The 13,231-nt window shown below is 39.4% G+C and overlaps 1 protein-coding gene across 5 annotated transcripts in view; it reads left to right on the forward strand.

Moving 5' to 3' along the window:
• LOC131069836 (1,4-alpha-glucan-branching enzyme 3, chloroplastic/amyloplastic) overlaps positions 1 to 13,231 on the forward strand; it is a 296,891-nt gene that overhangs the window by 22,390 nt on the left and 261,270 nt on the right. The gene's annotated exons all lie outside the window — the stretch shown is intronic.

Below are 13,231 nucleotides of genomic sequence, written 5' to 3' on the forward strand. Positions count from 1 at the left end.
TACTTATGAATGTGTCATGTCCCCTCCTGGATTGTTATATATATATACGGAGAGAAAGAGAGAGACCCTAAATGAAGAAATTATTACTATTACTTAATATAATAATTACCAACGAATGATTATGTAAAATTTGTTAATTAAATATTGTTTATGAACATGATTTAAATATTATATATTATCAACATAATTTATATATTCAATAATAAATAATAATAATACAATTAAAATACAAAAGAAGAAAAAATAATAATAAAAATAAATATATATATATATATATAAAAAAAAATAATAATAAAATATAATATAAATGAGTTCGAGATTATTAGTTAAATACAACTATCAGCTATATCATTACGTAGGCATGAAGAATTTACATGAAGAAATACACGAATACACAGGAGGCTTAAAGCATAAAGTGTACACATGAACACACGTAAGGCATGAATCATACCGTGATGTAATTTCTTGTCGTGGATGTAGTTTCTTACACCCAAGCCATTCAGGAAATCGAAGGTTAATTCGATTCCTGTCTTGGATGTAATTTCTTACACCCAAGCCATACCAAGGAAGACCATCATATACAATCGATTCCTTGCCTTGGATGATGCATCTCACCATCCAAGTCCACCAGAGAGGACCGACCAGATCCGTCTCTTCTTGGATGACTTTGTCAACCAAGCCATAACATATATGCATATAGAAATTCAGAATATACTGCCTACCAGGGATTATCATAATCCCTCCATTAGGCTAAGGGAGTTTCCTCCCTATAGCCTCCATCATAAAGTCACATTATTCATATTACATTGCATAATTCATTATCATTTTCCATTTCATAATTTACATCTACATTTACATACTTTTTAATCCTCTTTATTGATCCTAGATATACATAAATATTATGCATGGATACCTATATAAGTAAACATTCAGTAATATATATATTCGTAAATTAACCTATATTAAGAAGTATTCTTTAATTCATTATCGCTCTTTAAATTCATAAGTTAAGCCTACAATTATATTTTCCTTCATTCTCATTATTAATCCTACATACATATGAACTTACTGCATACATACAACATTATAATCATTTATACTTTTATAATATACAACATCATAATTATCATTCTGCAGAATGATATTTGAAATAGATTTACCAAAGAAATACTATTATATCTATTTGTGTGTGTGTGGTACACACTTCCACACACAAATACATACCTGTAGCGCGCAGCTGTACCTCCCTTCTTTTCCTTTACCGTCCTCTTTCCCCGCAACAGTAACAATTCCTTTTTTCCTATCTCCCCCCCCCTCTAGACTTGATTTCTAAATTTATTTATATCCGATCCTACCTTACATGGAGGGGTCATGTCCGTTGGTGAAGATTATTCATAGCCAACGTTTTTGTTATAATCTTATACATTCACCATTGATTAGATTACCGATTTATATTATGATTACAATGTTTCAATAACAACGATTACATATTATAATCATTTTATTATAACTATCGATTGTTCCAGTATTTACCACAGTTGCCTTTGCTGACGAAGACATTATAGTTTTGAATATCATTTGACCACAATTACCTTTGCTGACTAAGACATCGATTCAAACTGGGCTGCCTTTGTATTATTAATCATATTGCATTATTAATAAGTTAGTAATCGGTTTTTATATGCATCATTGATTATGCATTTATTACATTTGCTATTCGAGGGGTCATCACGGTATGATTCATGCCTTACGTGTGTTCATGTGTACACTTTATGCTTTAAGCCTCGTGTATTCGTGTTTTTCTTCATGTAAATTCTTCATGCCTACGTAATGATATAGCCCATAGTTGTATTTAACTAATAATCTCGAACTCCTTTATATTATATTTTATTATTATTTTTATTATTATATATATATATATTTATTTTTATTATTATTTTTTCTTCTTTTGTATTTTAATTGTATTATTATTATTTATTATTGAATATATAAATTATGTTGATAATATATAATATTTAAATCATGTTCATAAACAATATTTAATTAACGAATTTTAAATAATCATTCATTGGTAATTATCATATTAATTAATAATAATAATTTCTTCATTTAGGGTCTCTCTCTTTCTCTCCGTATATATATAACGATCCAAGAGGGGACATGACAGAATGGGTGTGTTGATTATCTAATGAAAGGATGGAATTAGATAAACATCAAGATAAGGAAGAGGTGCGGGACATGTCTTATCCTTAATGACTTCTCACCCCAAGCGTATTGTAATGTCCCCATCCTAGTCAGGGACTTGGGATTGAGGAGTTAGCTTATTTTTGGACCCTTGTAGGCTAACAGAGTATGGATAAAGGGGTCAGTAATGCAGTATCTTGAGGAGTGGTCTGTCTATTTGTTCTAGTTCAGTGTTGAGTTCAGTTCTGGTCTTCATTTCATCAGTTTCTGACACTTTATGAGGATTTCCTATTTTTTAGGCAAAAATTGCTAAAAATAGGCATGGTCCTATTTTCATTGGCATGGCGAACTGTGACTCTAGCTTCTGACAGATTCAGTTTCCGAGCAATAATGAGAGAGATGATTTTTTTAGTGGTTCCACAACCAATTAATATTTTAATTAAATATTAATATTAATATTTATTATCTCCTAAGCTAGGCGTGGCTTTTAGGGTTAAGTTGGGAACCCTAAAAGCAAGTTATTATTTTTAAATCCCTAATTGCCAAAAATCGCACCTTTTGGGTATTTAGGCAGCCAAGATGGAAATTAAACCTCATTCTTGATATTGAGCATTTGACATTTTCTTCGAAGCACTTGGCTATGTCGGCTAGGGTTTGGACTTGTTTTTGGAGAGCGTACATTCTTCAGAATTCAGTAGCTTTGAGATTGTGAAAGATCAATCGAATTGTTGCAACTTGGTTGGCTTCATTCAGAAGTCAAATTGAATTGAATTGGGGCAGATTTGGCTTCTTACAAGGCAGAGTTGTTGTAGGGTTTTCCTATTTACTCTTTTGTTGTTGATTCTTCTGTGGTTTGGAGGCTCCTTTTCCCAAACACACAGCTTGCTCATTTATTGGCACCATCTTCCACTGTTTGGGTTTCTTAGTATTTAAATAAGAGCAGATCTGAATTGTTCCAGAATAAAAATCAGAACTTTGTAAGTTGCTGATTTATTCTTTCTTTTCAATAGATTGGCTAAGGTCCTACGGGTATGCTTCTAAATTCTCCAATTCATTGTTTTAGTTGATTAAATTCATGTATTATTCAATATGTGTTGCAAATTGAAGAAACCCACTTCTGCAACTTTTGTCTATTTCTGAAAGACCATCTTAATAATTAAAAATTACAAGAAGATCTACAAATTACAGCAGGTTGAAGAGTTGAACCAGCAAGGGTTCATCACAGTGGTATCAGAGCTTTGATCCTGCCTTCCTGGAGGGTTAGAATTTTTTTATGCATCAACAACAGACTGGGCCTCACAGGTATTACACACGCAGGAGACTTGATTTATAGGGTGATCCTAATCAAACTGAAGAAATACCCTTGGAAGTTATGGGGGACAGGAATGATGATGAGCCACGTAGAGAGGCTGTGAACAATGAGGACCAAGATGCCGGAGTTATTATGAGGGGTTTAGTAACAGAGCATCTACAAGTGGCAAATGTGTTGTAGCAGTTGACTACAGCCATACAACAGATCACTGTGTCAAGGGGGCATAATCAGAACCAGGAGGAAAATGGTAGTGTTGCTGGTCACCCAAGGGCAAGAGTGACTCCCACACACACCTATGATAGGCCTACACGCCCAACCTTTGTTAGAAATGAACCTGAAGAAGAGGACGTGGTTGAGGAGGAAGATAAGGTGGCCTTTACAGTTAACGTAACCACACTTCATGATGAATGGGATGCATTACCACCGAGAGTTAAGGAACATCCTAACTTTTACAGGTTTATAAGTCAAAAGAGGGAACACAACAAGAAGTGGAATTGGAATGACAGGAAACCTTGGAACAAAACTAATGATCTCAAATATGCAATCAACAAGCTCATACTTTCTACTTTTGATGGCAGCGGTAGTGTTACAGCTAGAGCTTGGATTAGCAAGTTGGATACCTTCCTGAATCTATGTCCTATGTCATAAGAAGATGCTATTAAGTTTGCAGCTTTGCATTTGGATGGGGTAGCCCATGATTGGTGGCACCATGGGATGGTGACTTTGCATCATGGCCTTATTACTACATACCAAGAATTCACTGACAGATTGGTTGAGCGTTTTGATAAAAGAGATCCAGAGTTGTATTTCAGGGATTTAGCTCAGCTGAAACAAATGGGCAGCTTGGAATCTTATATTAGTGAATTTCAGAAGCTTTCAGTTATGGTAACTAACATTTCAGAGAGAAGACTGGTCATTCTTTTTGTTGAAGGTCTTTATGAACCTATGAAAGGTTGGATTAAGGCTTTTGATCCCCCTACCTTGCAAGAATCCATGAGGAAGGCACGCAGCATGGAACTTACCGCTCCTCATAGTAAGTTCACTCCTAACAACTCAAAACCATCCTCATCATTTAATGACAACTGTTGTCGGGAATAATCATTATGTTATATATTATGTTTATGTTGTCGTCGGTAATAATGAGTTACGGCGGTTAGTTAGTTAGCCGACGGGTAGGTAGTTGGAGTCGCGACGGTTGTGTCGTACCCCTTCGGGTATTATATATTGTGTACCTTTTTTTCGAAGTAGGATCATGATAGTCATGTCAAATGTAATGTTATAAGCACTTATTGTACATGGACTGTTGAATTAACATAGAGACTGGTTATTTAATGTATTTCCATTATGTTCTGTGCATTTACTTTCTGCATTTAACCGTTTACCCGAGAGGGAAAACATTTGGCGCCGCTGCCTAGACGTACTCGGGAACGGAAGACACGGATGGCGCACAGACACAATGGGCCTACCCGTTGGTGAAATAAACCCAGAGGCCGACGACGCCTGAACAGAACTTTACACAGGAGAAGACACGGCAACGCGAGAATTTTCAATTTTGCTCCAGGTAGCCATTCAGACCTACGTCTGACGAGAGGCGGCGGAGGCAGAAATCCCACCAAGTGCCGTGTGGACAGCGCTGGAGGTTAGCCCGGCAGTAAACCGGTTGATGAACCACCTCCCCTGGTTGCTTGCACAGGCATCGCTGGCACAACAAGCCCGCCTGGAGGAGATTGCCTAGGAAGAGCGACGACAACAAATCCTGCAACGCTACGAAGAGAACAGCCGACAGGTAACGGAACGAGATGGCGCTAGGCCAGGAGGAAATTGAACCTTGTAATAATCCCGACACACTGCTGATATAAATTGTGGCCGAAAGGCAAAATAAAAATAAAAATAATAAAAGTTTTTTTGTGTACATGGCGTGTGTTTGCTGTGTATGGAAGTGACTTATGCCCAATAGACTAAATAAGGACAAAAATAAAAAGATACAGAGTGACGAATGGGAAGTGGCACAAACCGCGTTGAATCTCAGACAACAGATAGAACAAAGGCGTAGGCTAAGGCAGCTTGCCGAGGGACGACTGGCCAAGGGGTTGCCCGAAGGGAACCCAGGAGGTGTCACGGAGGTTGCGGAGGTAGAGATAGACGGAGAGAACTACACTGTCTACACTGTTGTAGGGCTGCCAGAAGGAGTCACGGAGGGTGCCAAAGGAGAACTCTACAGTTCGCCAGAATACCACCGTAGGGTAAGAAGCCGCGAAGAGTTGGTGGAACAAACAAGGTGAAGTCTAAACCTGATCGACGCTACCAGAGACTTGCTAAAGAATGTCCATTTCAGAGGACAACCGGAGGGAGACAACCAATCGGAGGGAGACAACGGAAGGTGACGGTACGACCGAAGGTGCCGAGGGAGCACAAGGGTACTGTACGAGAGGCAATTTGTTTGGTTCGGTGTCAGCAACTTTTTCCGGAGGACCCACGAGTGGAGGTTCAGTTGCAGGAGGTAGAGGATCGCCAGGTACAAGCACACAAGGAATTAGAGGAGTGAGACTCAGCGGTGGGATGGCGAGTAAACAAAAATTGCCAAAGTTCACAGGGGAGGGCAAGGAAGACCCCTTACGGCACTGCCGTACATGTGAAACCATTTGGTCCGCCAACAGAGTAACAGACCAGGATGACTGGGTACAGCAGTTCCCAGCCACGTTACGAGGAGTTGCCATAGATTGGTACTCCGATGTGGACAAGCAAAAAGTGGCCACGTGGGCCAATCTACAGAAGGAATTCACGGGGGAGTTTCGGTTGCTCCGTGATGACAATGAAATTGTAACGGAGATACACAGTACCAAACAAGGTACCAGGGAGACAGTACGGGCATACAGTTGGAGGCTGAAAGAACTTTTGGGTAAAATGGAAAGCCAACCCGTAGATGGATTGAAGAAACGATGGTTCGTTGAAGGGTTGTAATCCTCCCTACGGAGGAAGATGAAAATTGTACCCCCCACGTCATATGACGACGCTTATAATAGGGCGATGGACCTGGAGAGCGAACACAAAACATCAAAGAAGAAGAAAAGTAATAAATCCTCATCCGAGGACGATGACTCTTCACAGGAAAGCAGCAGCGACGACGAGGCTGGCAAACGGGTGCAAGCGCTCCAGAAAGACATGGAGCGAATGAGAAAGGAATTCAAAATAATGAGAAGCACTGGTCGGAACGAAGGGGACATATGGTGCACTGAGTGCAAAGAGGAAGGGCACACAAAGGGTACTTGCCAAAAGAAGGCATTCTGCGAGATTTGCCAAGTGATGGGACACTCCACCAAGGAGTGCCCATACAACATGAAAACCCGAAGTACGCAAATGAACCAGGTGCTGTTCACGGATCAGGCCACAACATCCGCACCAGCGGGTACCGGTCAACATACTAACACAACGGCATCATCTGGAGGATACCGGGACAACAGACGCGACGGCGGAAGGAATAGCAACAATACCAATAACGGAAGCCGTATCCAGTATGACGCCAAGGGCCGGCCAATTATCCAATGTAGAGCCTGTAATCAGTGGGGGCACTTCGCCCGTGATTGCACGAAGGAAGCCACCCCTCAGCACCTCTGCCGTTGGTGTGGGCCAGGCGACCATGAGGACGCAAATTGCCCGCAGGCAGGGGTTAATCTCCTCAACATTGAGAAGGCTGAGAAGACTGGTGAGAAAGAAGTACTGGTGATCACCCGCGCCCAGACGGAAAAAGCCACTTATCCCGACCCCCGTACGGAGAAGGAGAGATTACGGGAGGCAAAGGCCAATATTGAACATGAGATGACGACCGAACGATGGGACAACAAGGTGGCGAGTACATCATTCCGTACGGAAGCGGAAAATAACATCATTGGGCAAATCTTGCAGATAGAGGTGCCGATAAAGGTAAAAGACCTTCTAGACTCTATGCCACAATTGAGGACTGCCATCCTCACCAATGTGCAAAGCATCGCATTATCGAGTACACCATAGGTAGGGGTTCCCGCCACCGCATCGTTGAGTGCACCACAGGTAGGGGTTCCCGCCACCGCTACGAAGAGTACACCACAGGTGGAGGTTTCCGTCAGCCCTTCGATTGACCCGATGTTACTAGCCATGAGCAGTGGTAGACACCCAGCTGTGGTAGAAATGGGTATCCGTGGGACCATTCTGAAGGACCAAATGTTTGCCCTCTCGGGTAAACGGTTAAATGCAGAAAGTAAATGCACAGAACATAATTTGACCAAGAAGGGTGCATTTGTTTGGACACCTCTCGCACAGGAGTGTTTTGAGAAGTTCAAGCAATTGATGACTACATGTCTAGTTCTTGCTTTACCCGATTTCACCAAACCTTTTGAGCTTCATTGTGACGCATGAGGAGAGGGTATTGGGGCAGTAATTATGCAAGATCGTCATCCTATAGCTTATGAGAGCAGGAAGGTTCGGGGTCCGGAGAGGAGCTATAGTATTTATGTTAAGGAAATGTTGGCCATCATGCATGCAATGGCCAAGTTCAGGCAATATTTAGTTGGCAGCAAGTTTTGTGTCAAAACTGATCATAATAGTTTGAAGCATTTTCTTGGACAACGGGATCTAAATGAGCGTCAACAAAAGTGGGTCAGCAAGTTACAGTCTTATGATTTTGACATCTGCTATGTCAAAGGAACTCAGAACGTTGTTGTTGATGCTTTATCTCGCCGCCCCCAATTGAGCTCCATGGCAGCTGTGTACGAAGATTGGAAACACTTGATTATAGCAGAGTATGCCAAGAATCTATGGGCATCTAGTATTATTGATGGAACAATACATGACATCAGGTACTCTCTTGTGGATGACCTCATCATTTACAAAGAGAGGATATTTTTAGTTCCAGGTTCCGAGGTGAAATGCATAGTATTGAGGACTTTCCATGATTCACCTATGGATGGACATCTTGGGTACTTTAAGACCTATAGGCAGGTACGAGAGAGATTCTCTTGGAAGGGTCTCAAGTCTGATGTTCTTCAGTATGTCAGAGAGTGTTTTGTTTGCCAGCAGAACAAGCAGAAGCACAACTTCCCTGCAGGGTTACTTTAGCCACTTCCTATTCCTGATAGGAAGTGGGAATGCGTGTCTATGGACTTTATTACGGGCTTGCCAAAAGCCCAAGGGAGAGACAACATATATGTGGTGGTTGATCGGTTGACTAAGTATGCACTTTTTTTTCCAATCACGACTACTCATTCCGTTGGTCAGGTGGCTGATTTTTTCTTTCGTGAGGTATTTAGATTGCACGGTTTACCTCGGAGTATTGTCAGTGATAGGGACAGCAGATTCATGGGTGACTTATGGCAGGAGTTATTTAGACTTTGCAGACAGAGCTCACTTCGAGTACCAGTTACCACCCCCAGACTGATGGATAGATAGAGATTGTCAACAAGTGGGTGGAGGGATACCTGTGGAACTACATCTCAGGGCAGCAGAAGGCTTGGGTGAAGTGGCTACATTTGTGCGAGTATTGTTATAATTCCACTCACCACATGACTATTCAGATGACACCTTTCAGAGCTTTGTATGGATATGATGCTCCTAGTTTTCTGAATTTATTGATGAGCGATTGCCAAGTACCGAGTGTTGGGAATCTGCTACAGGAGAACTAGGATATTATGAGAGCACTTCATGATAATATTCAGAAGGCTTAGAATCAGCAAAAGCAATATGCTGATCAAAGGAGGGTTGAGCGATCTTTTGAGATCGGGGATATGGTGTATTTGATGCTACTACGCTACAGACAGTCCTCTCTTAGAAAGAAGGGCTCAGAGAAACTCAAGCCACGTTACTATGGCCCTTTCAGGATTTCTAGGCGAGTTGGCTAGGTGGCTTATGAGTTAGATTTACCGGGTGAAAGTAAAGTTCATAATGTGTTCCATGTGTCACGTCTTAAGAAGGCATTGGGACAACAGATAGTTCCTTCTGTAGTTCTACCACCCTTAAATGATGAGGGGAAGTTAGTGCTAGTACCTGAGGCCATTCTGGAGTTCAGAGAGCGTCATTTGCAGAGAAGTGTCATTAGGGAATGTTTGATTAAATGGAAGAATTTGCCGATGGAGGATGCTACTTGGGAGTGTGATAGCATTTTACAGCATCCAACATTGAGTTTGCTTGAGGACAAGCAAACTTTGGGAGGGCGGACTGTAATGTCCCCATCCTAGTCAAGGACTTGGGATTGAGGAGTTAGCTTATTTTAGGACCCTTGTAGGCTAATAGAGTATGGATAAAGGGGTCAGTAATGTAGTATCTTGAGGAGTGGTCTGTCTATTTGTTCTAGTTCAGTGTTGAGTTCAGTTTTGGTCTTCGTTTCATCAGTTTTTGACACTTTTCGAGGATTTCCTATTTTTTAGGCAAAAATTGCTAAAAATAGACATGGTCCTATTTTCATTGGCATGGCGAACTGTGACCCTAGCTTCTGACAGATTCAGTTTCCGAGCAATAATGAGAGAGATATGAATTTTTTAGTGGTTACACAGGCAATTAATATTTTAATGAAATATTAATATTAAATCATAAAGTGCATCACTTAAATTTATTTAAGTGAAGATTTATTATCTCCTAAGCTAGGTGTGGCTTTTAGGGTTAAGTTGGGAACCCTAAAAGCAAGTTATTATTTTTAAGTCCCTAATTGCCAAAAATCGCACCTTTTGGGTATTTAGGCCAGCCAAGATGGAAATTAAACCTCATTCTTGATATTGAACATTTGACATTTTCTTCTAAGCACTTGGCTATGGCGGCTAGGGTTTGGACCTATTTTTGGAGAGCGTGCATTCTTTAGAATTCAGTAGCTTTGAGATTGTGAAAGATCAATCGAATTGTTGCAGCTTGGTTGGCTTCATTCAGAAGTCAAATTGAATTGAATTGGGGCAGATTTGGCCTCCTTACAAGGCAGATTTGTTGTAGGGTTTTCCTATTGACTGTTTTGTTGTTGATTCTTCTGTGGTTTGGAGGCTCCTTTTCCCAAACACACAGCTTGCTCATTTATTGGCACCATGTTCCACTATTTGGGTGTCTTAGTATTTAAATAAGAGCAGATCTGAATTGTTCCAGAACAAAAATCAGAACTTTGTAAGTTGCTGATTTATTCTTTCTTTTCAATAAATTGGCTAAGGACCTACGGGTATGCTTCTAAATTCTCCAATTCATTGTTTCAGTTGATTAAATTCATGTATTATTCAATATGTGTTGCAAATTAAAGAAACCCTCTTCTGCAACTTGTGTCTATTTCTGAAAGACCATCTTAATAATTAAAAATTACAAGAAGATCTACAAATTACAGCAGGTTGAAGAGTTGAACCAGCAAGGGTTCATCACACGTATGATATAGGAGGATGTTCCCATTCACTCAATGGGGAGGTCAAGAAAGAAAGCAGAAGAGATTGCAGGTCTGATTACAACCATTAAGGAACAAGGAATCTGTCAACCATTATTAACACGGGTATGCTGTATCAGTTCGATACATCACTGCTGTTTATATTAGAAATATATTGAAAATTTATTACTTTATTTGCAGCATTATATTCCATTTCTATCATATCTGCCTAATGCATATGATGTGCATAAGAGTATACTTATCATATTAGAATCAATCATACCTTATTGGGAATCAATCATTATTAAGTATGAATAATATATCTAAGTTATGCATTAGTCATCATAAATATAAAATATGCTTCTTTAGATAATATTTAAATATGTTTGCATCATAGGAATACACCCTTGTGGAGGAAGGGTATGGAATGTAATGAAGGGGTAAAGAGGTGCTCCTAAGTAGGCTATGCTAGAATGACCAAAGTGGCATCTAGGACTTTGAGGGCCCTTACATGTGAAATGATAGTTTGATGTTGTATTAACAAAGGAGACAAAGGCTTTTTATATGAGCAATTACAAGAAAAGTTTCTAAAGCAAAAACGAAAGACCGAAAAGAAACATTCTAAATAAGAACAAAATATGAAAAGGAAATATCCTAAACTAACTAAATGACCATTATAGAAACATTACGTAATTACCTTAATACTTGCCCTTAATGGTCATTCTACTAACTACCTTACATAAAACTTGACATAATTTGTAGGTCATTTGGCCATGAATGCAAAAAAGGCTGCCCCCTTCTCTTCAGAATGCTCTACGACATTACCCTACTATTGAGACCCTCCCTGGTTTTGCAGAACTTTTGTATATGACCAAGTTTACCATAATCCTTCCAACTTGATTCTGGGTGACAAAGCTATTAACTTCTCAAAAACTTTGATTTTTCTTGATAAAGAAATTGGCTAAAAACTGAAACCACGATTTTGTGAAAAAATCATCAAACCCTCCACCATGATTTTTTTTGGAAAAAATCAGAAAACCCACCACCATGATTTTTTAATGGAAAAAAATCAGAAAACCCACCACCATGATTTTTTATGGAATAAATTAGAAAACCTAGAAAAAATAACTCTTTATGATTTTTTGTGGAAAAAATCAGAAATCCCAGAAAACAGCAACACCCTTCATGATTTTTTGTGAGAAAATCAGAAAACCCAGAAAACAAGAACACCTTTCATGCTTTTTTGTAGAAAACTCTCAAGTAGAGAAAGAACAAACGATTTTTGTGTGAAAAAATCGTGCAAAAAACAAATAGAGAAACCACGATTTTTCAAGAGAAAATCGTGCAAAACCCTCCATGATTTTGTGGAGAAAAATTAGAAAACCCATCCATGATTTTTGAGGAGAAAATTGTATAAAACCCCCGGGCTTGTTCAAAAAATTTATTTGCAGCCATCACGAGTAGTAATTAGAAATAAAAACTCCTTGATTTTTGTGGAAAAAATCAAGCAAAACCCTTCTATGATTTTTTGTGGAAAAAATCAGAAAACCCAGCCAAAACAAAACCTAAGCTTTGATACCATGAAATGATAATTCTATATTGTATTAACAAATGAGACAAAGGCTCCTTATATAAGCAATTACAAGAAAAGTTTCTAAAATAGAAACGAAAGACCGAAAAGAAACATTCTAAATAAGAACAAATTATGAAAAGGAAAGATCCTAAACTAACTAATTGAATGACCATTATAGGAATGTTACATAATTACTTTAATAACATGGAGGAATCAAGGATCTCGGTTACATTCTCTACCTAACCCTACAAGACATGGTTAATTTGGGAGAAATAGACTTTAAGGGGAATTTCAATCACAAGAAGAAGGATAAGGATGGAAGTGATGAAGGAGAACGGTGATAGGATACCTCACTAGGTAGACCACCTCATGGTAGTTGACCGATGGTCCCATGAGGCCAAGGGGGCTTTGGCTTTTACTCTGCTCTTGAGCCTAGGGTAGAGGATCTCTGGACACCTTATCGTTCCTCCTTACTCCCACTCTATTATGGTTGAGTGCTGATAAGGAATTAGACATGACTATGGTTGAGTTAATGTTCTTGACCCTAGGTATAGAGAATTCATGTTTAATTATCCTTTTTAGAAGATTTATATTATGGTTTATATACATTTCAATGCTTTCCTAACCCATACAGGATCTCAATCAGGTACGCATCTTGTTCCATTTGTAGTTTTACATAGAAATGGTGATTTAGGGCAAGAACCAGGGGTTTTGCAAAAGGGGGACATTACAAAGAAGGGTGCTGTATATGCAAACTCATGTGATGAACTATGCTTATATTTTGATGAAATGAAGATATGGCTCA

This window comes from Cryptomeria japonica, chromosome 6 (genome assembly GCF_030272615.1).
Source record: "Cryptomeria japonica chromosome 6, Sugi_1.0, whole genome shotgun sequence".
NCBI classification, from domain to species: Eukaryota; Viridiplantae; Streptophyta; class Pinopsida; order Cupressales; family Cupressaceae; genus Cryptomeria; species Cryptomeria japonica.